The sequence below is a fragment of the Manis javanica genome, chromosome 7, assembly GCF_040802235.1.
Source record: "Manis javanica isolate MJ-LG chromosome 7, MJ_LKY, whole genome shotgun sequence".
NCBI lineage: Eukaryota > Metazoa > Chordata > Mammalia > Pholidota > Manidae > Manis > Manis javanica.
In genome coordinates, this window is record NC_133162.1 from 52,685,239 (window position 1) to 52,691,798 (window position 6,560).

The window sequence follows — 6,560 nt, forward strand, 5'->3', positions numbered from 1 at the left end:
GTCTTCCAATAAATGAACCTACATTAAAAAAATTCAACAAATACCTCAAATAACTATATTCAACCAACTTGAAAAACCAAAAAAAAGGTCATTCTAGAATTTGCAAAAATGCCCAGTGTTGAATATGTAAGTAATTGGAAACTACCTAATTTGAAAACTGGTCAATGACCTTACTGCCCCTGTTAACTTTTTGCTGCCTCCATATAACTTTATTTCGTTTTGACCCTGAAACTAAAAGATTTTGCGGAGGTGGTTAAAATCTGTTTCAAGTAGCTGGGCCCTCCCCTGAATAACCATTTCCTCATTTCTTACACGGAAGTAACTGATCTAAAGGCAACAAAAGATGTACTGGTGGCAGTGGAGGCCTTGCACTTCAGGACACTCTCAGCAGCAGTTTTCTTTGGGTGATAGACTTCAAGGGAGCATAGGCCTCAAGGCTGTCTGGTCCCTCAAATCAAGAAGCCCTTTCAGGGGTTCTTTCTCTTTGTAGAAAATACCCTTTGGGAACCCCTTATGAGGCTTTTGTCATTCATTCCTACCCCACTTCCTAATGACCTAACCTATCCTGTGTCCTTGTCTTTGCATCCTAGACTCGGAGAACCTTAAAAATATTCCTGTTTCTTTGGGAATATCCCAAATTCCGATCCTTGGTTCCTTCCCCTTTTATCTTTTAATCATACCAAAAGTACTCTACCCTCTTTCTCTAATATAACATCTACAAAAGAGAAGCAAGCTAAAGAAGCACAAAAACTGACTGAGCTCCACTAGGACTCTTGGCTACTGAGCAATCCTAGGAGGGCATATTCCTAGTATTTTCCACTCCACAAGACCAAGCCCTGACCCTAGCCTCTTCAATTACAGGAAATGGGAAGGACAATCCACATGAACCCCCCAAAATTGTCTTGCCATGATCTGATTCTGACCACATTCATAGTTCCTCCTCCTATTTATGATTTCATGCATTTGGTTCATGCTGTTCTCTACCTAGAAAGCCGTTTCCCCATCCTTTGGTCCCTGTTCTTCCACCAAAGCTGTATTAGTTATTTTACAGTTTTAGTGGCAGAAGGTAAAATGGTGTTCAGTAAATACTTTGTGCCTGTATTCAGATTACACTCAGATTTAAACTGAGGCTTTAAAATTTTTTGACCTATCCATGTCTATAAACCACTCTTGTGTATGGAAATATTTAGTAATTACTAGGAAGCATTTAAGTATGAAGAATTTGCTAGCAAGCAAGACTTTTTTTTTAACAGCTTACCATACTCACTTTAACCCAAGAACCACAAAAGTGTCTCACCTTTCACTAGATGGCAATCTTGGTCAGCAGTGACTCAAAAAGACAGGATTCCAACTGAGCCAAGAGACAAATGTGAAGAGACTTCTTTAAACAGCCATGTCACTTGCTCCGACAGAGGTCTTCAATTAGGCTACACTGGGATTATGACAAAATACGATAAAGATCACTTTTTTTAAAAGATGTACATACATTTTATTTTTATTAAGGTATAATTGATAGACACTTTTATGAATGTTTCACATGAAAAACGATGTGGTTACTACATTCACCCATATTATTAAGTACCCACCTATACCCCATTGCAGTCACTGTTCATCAGTGTAGTAAGATGCCACAGATTCACTATTTGCCTTCTCTGTGCTACACTGAATTCACTGTAACCCCCCACACCATGTTTACTAAAAGTAATACCCTCACCCCCTTCTCTCTCCTTCCCCACCTGCCCTCCCACAACCTTCCGCTTTGGTAAGCCCTAGTCCCTTCTTCGAGTCTGTGATTCTGCTGCTGTTTTGTTCTTTCAGTTTCGCTTCATTGTTATACTCCACAAATGAGGGAAAACATTTGGCCTGTGTCTTTCTCCACCTGGCTTATTTCATTGAGCATAATATCCTCCAGCTCCATCCATGTTGTTGCAAATGGTAGGATTTGTTTCTTTCTTATGGCTGAATAGTATTCCATTGTGTATATGTACAACCTCTTCTCTTTCCATTCATCTACTGATGGACACTTAGGTTGCTTCCGTATCTTGGCTATTGTAAATACTGCTCCGATAAACACAGGAGTGCATATGTCTTTTTAAACCTGAGAACTTGTATTCTTTGGGTAAATCCCTAGGAGTGGGATTCCAGGGTCAAATGGCATTTCTATTTTTAGTTTTTTGAGGAACTTCCATATTGCTTTCCACAATGGTTGAACTAGCTTACATTCCCACCAACAGTGTAGGAGGATTTCCCTTTCTCCACATCCTCGCCAGCATTTGTTGTTGTCTGTCTTTTGGATGTTGGCCATCCTAACTAGTGTGAGGTGGCATCTCATTGTGGTTCTAATTTGCATTTCCCTGATGATTGGAAGCATCTTTTCATGTATCTATTGGCCATCTGAATTTCTTCTTTGGATAATTATCTCTGAATATCCTCCACCCATTTTTTAATTGGGTTATTTGATTTTTGTTTGTTGAGGTGCATGAGCTCTGTATAGTTTGGATGTTAATCCCTTGTCAGATATGTCGTTTACAAATATATTCTCCCATACTGTAGGATGCCTTTTTGTTCTGTTGATGGTATCCTTTGCCACACAGAAGCTTTTTAGTTTGATGTAGTCTTGTGTGCTCATTTTTGCTTTTGTTTCCCTTGCTTGAGGAGATGCATTCAGGAAGAAGTTGCTCACGTTTATATTCAGGAGATTTTTGCCTATGTTGTCTTCTAAGAGTTCCATGGTTCATGACTTACATTTAGGTCTTTGATCCATTTCGAGTTTACTTTTGTGTATGGGGTTAGACAATAACCCAGTTTCTAATTCTCTTGCATGTAGCTGTACAGTTTTGCCAACAACAGTTGTTGTCCATGATATGTATGTCCATAGCTCCTTTATCATATATTAATTGACCATATATGGTTAGGTTTATATCTGAGGTCTCTATTCCTTCCCACTGGTCTGTGGGTCTGTTCGTGTGCCAGTACTGAATTGTCTTGATTACTGTGGCTTTGTAGTAGAGCTTGAAGTTGGGGAGCATAATCCCCTCTGCTTTATTCTTCCTTCTCAGGATTGCTTTGGCTATTTGGGCTCTTTTGTGGTTCCATATGAATTTTAGAATGATTTGCTGTAGTTCGTTGAAGAATGCTGTTGGTATTTTGATAGGAATTGCATTGAATCTGTAGATTGCTTTAGGCAGGATGGCCATTTTAACAATATTAATTCTTCCTATCTATGAGCATGGGATATGTTTTTAGGTATTGGTATCTTCTTTAATTTCTCATGAGTGTCTTGTAGTTTTTAGAGTACAGGTCTTTCACTTCCTTGTTTAGGTTTATTCCTAGATATTTTATTCTTTTTGATGCAATTGTAAATGGAACTGTTTTTCTGATTTTTCTTTCTGCTAGTTCATCATTAGTATATAGGAATGCAACAAATTTCTGTGTATTAACTTTGTATCCTGCAACTTTGCTGAATTCAGATATTAGATCTAGTAGTTTTGGAGTGGATTCTTTATGGTTTTTTATGTACAATATCGTGTCATCTGCAAACAGTGACAATTTAACTTTTTCCTTACCAGCCTGGATACCCTTTATTTCTTTCTGTTGTCTAATTGCTGTGGCAAGGACATCAAGAACAATGTTGAATAAAAGTGGAGTAGGCATTCTTGTCTTGTTCCCGATCTTAAAGGAAAGGTTTTTGGCTTCTTGCTGTTAAGTATGATGTTGACTGTGGGTTTGTTATATATGGCCTTTATTATGTTGAGGTACTTGCCCTCTATATCCATTTTTTTTAGATTTTTTATCATGAATGGATGCTGAATTTTTTTTTTTTTGAGAGGGCATCTCTCATATTTATTGATCAAATGGTTGTTAACAACAATAAAATTCAGTATAGGGGGGTCAATGCTCAATGTACAATCATTAATCCACCTCAAGCCTAATTCTCGTCAGTCTCCAATCTTCTGAAGCATAACGAACAAGTTCTTACATGGTGAATGAATTCTTACATAGTGAATAAATTCTTACATGGTGAACAGTACAAGGGCATTCATCACAGAAACTTTCAGTTTTTATCACGCATTACGAACTATAAACAATCAGGTCAAATATGAATATTCGTTTGATTTTTGTACTTGATTTAAATGTTGATCCCACATTTCTCCCTTTATTATTATTATTATTTTTATTTTTAATAAAATGCTGAAGTGGTAGGTAGATGCAAGATAAAGGTAGAAAACATAGTTTAGTGCTGTAAGAGGGCAAATGTAGATAATCAGGTGTGTGCCTATGAACTAAGTATTAATCCAAGCTAGACAAGGGCAGCAAAACATAAACGGATGCAGAAGATTTCTCTCAAAGCAGGGGGGATGAGGTTCTGAGCCTCACCTCTGTTGATCCCCAAATTCTCACCTGATGGCCCCCCTGCGACTGTGCCTGTCTTAGGTTGTTCCTCCCTTGAGGAATCTTACCCGTCTCTGGCTAACCAGTCATCTTTCGGGGCCATACAGGGAAATGTAAAGTTGGTAAGTGAGAGAGGAGCCATATTGTTTGAAAAGGTTAGCTTTTTACTTCTTTGCAGATTTATGCCCAGTGGCTTCTATGCCCAGCACTTGTCCCGAGGTATCTTTACCACCTGGAGGAATTATGATACTCGGTAAATTCGATATGAGGCACGAATTCTATTTAAGGGTTGTAATTAGGAAGGAAGAAGTAAAGCTATAGAGGTAGCATATGGAAGAAAATATGGGAGGATTGATTATTTCTTTGACATATCTTCTTGTAGAGTACCTTAAGTATGTATAGATTTTAAACTACTAACTAATTTGCACACACATATTAACATAATAGAAATACGGTGACATAAACAAAGCAAATCTATAATTACCATCCATCTCCAGTGAAGCCAAGAAAACCATTTAGGCACCCTAGGCATTTGTGAAAATTTGTCTATGATATGATGGATGTTGTCCTACTGTACATGAACAGTCTGAGAAAAATCAGACAAATTAAAGCAGCCCATTTCTGGGATCTGTTCACATCCCATATGTTCTTTTAACCGTAGACAGTCTATAGTCATAAGATTTTGGAGTGCTACAACTTGCACGAATGGATGCTGAATTTTGTTGAATGCTTTTTCAGCATTTATGGAGTGTGGTTTTTGTCCTTCTTTTTGTTGATATAGTGGATGATTTTGATGGATTTTCTAGTATTGTACCATCTTTGCATCCCTGGGATGTATCCTTACTTGATCATGGTAGGTATCTTTTTGACATATTTTTGAATTCGGTTTGCTAATATTTTGTTGAGTATTTTTACATCTATGTTCATCAGGGATACTGGCCTGTAATTTTTTTTTGTGGTGTCTTTGCCTGGTTTTGGTATTAGAGTGATGCTGGCTTCACAGAATTAGTTTGGAAGTTTTTCCTCTTCTGCTTTTTGAAAAACTTTGAGGGTGGGTATTAGGTCTTCACTAAATATTTGATGAAATTCAATGGTGAAGCCATCTGGTCCAGGAGTTTTGTTTTTAGGTAGGTTTTTGATTACCAATTCAATTTCGTTGTTGGTAGTTGGTCTGCTCAAATTTTCTGTTTCTTTCTGGGTCAGCCTTGGAAGGTTGTATTTTTCTAGAAAGTTGTCCATTTCTTCTAGGTTATCCAGTTTGTTAGCATGTAATTTTTCATAGTATTATCTAATAATTCTTTGTATTTCTCTGGTGTCTGTAGTGATTTTTCCTTTCTCATTTCTGACTGTTTATGTGTGTAGGCTCTCTTTTTTTCTTGGTAAGTCTGGCTAGGGGTTTATCTATTTTGTTTATTTTCTTGAAGAACCAGCTCTTGCTTTCATTGATTCTTTCAATTGTTTTACTCTTCTCGATTTTATTTATTTATGTTCTAATCCTTATTATGTCTCACCTTCTACTGACTTTGGGCCTCATTTGTTCTCTTTCTAGTTTCATTAATTATGAGTTTAGACTGTTCTTATGGGATTGTTCTTTCATAATGTAGGCCTGTATTGCAATATACTTCCCTCTTAGCATGGCCTTCGCTGCATCCAATTTTGCACTGTTGAATTATTGTTGTCATTTGTCTCCATATGTTGCTTGATCTGTTTTTATTTGGTCATTGATACATTTATTATTTAGGGGCATGTTGTGAAGCCTCCATGTGTTTGTGGGACTTTTTGTTTTCTTCGTGTGATTTATTTCTAGTTTCATACCTTTGTGGTCTGAGAAGCTGGTTGGTATAATTTCAGTCTTTCTGAATATACCAAGGCTCTTTTTGTGGCCTAGTATATAATCTATTCTTGAAAATGTTCCATGTGCACTTAAGAATGTGTATTCTGCTGCTTTTGGGTTTGTTAGGTCCATCTGTTCTGTGTTGTTCAGTGCCTCTGTCTCCTTACTTCAGGTCTGGTCGATCTGTCCTTTGGAGTGGTGTGTTGAAGTCTCATAGAATGAATGCATTGCATTTTATTTCCTCTTTTAATTCTGTTAGTATGTTTCATGTATGTAGGTGTTCCTCTGTTGGGTGCATAGATATTTATAATGGTTATATCCCCTTGTTGAACTG